Source organism: Rhinopithecus bieti, unplaced genomic scaffold, assembly GCF_001698545.2.
Source record: "Rhinopithecus bieti isolate Rb0 unplaced genomic scaffold, ASM169854v2 scaffold_32422, whole genome shotgun sequence".
Lineage (NCBI taxonomy): Eukaryota > Metazoa > Chordata > Mammalia > Primates > Cercopithecidae > Rhinopithecus > Rhinopithecus bieti.
Genome location: NW_016814631.1, coordinates 2,166,022 through 2,166,489, shown reverse-complemented (window position 1 = coordinate 2,166,489; position 468 = coordinate 2,166,022).

Sequence of the window (468 nt, the reverse complement as noted above, 5' to 3'; positions counted from 1 at the left end):
GTTCATGACACTTTTGCATCCAGGCCCCATTATTTACAAAGTTATGCATTTTGTAAGCTCACAGTACCTTATTCCTCATAATTATGAATGCATGCAATGACATTTCATCCTTTCATATGAAAATTCTAAGCTTCATTGTAACATAAATGTTAAGACTTGAAAATCGGCCTACAATTTGAAATGAAAGGATCAAAAATGTCAGACATTGCAGAATACTGGTTCCTAATAGAGCTCTTTTTATTTGTTCACTGTTCTTCAGTCATTTTTGTTGGTTTGTTACAAAATTCAGTCTTGACTCTTTATTTAAACAGTATTTAAGCTAAACTGTTCATGCCATGCAAAAATAACATTTTATGTACTTTTTTTGGGGAAGGCTTCCCATTTTTTTTAGTTCACAGGCATTATTAACCTCATTTTTAAGAAACAAGTTTTTTTTTTTTTTTTTTTTTTTTTTTTTTTTTTTTTTTT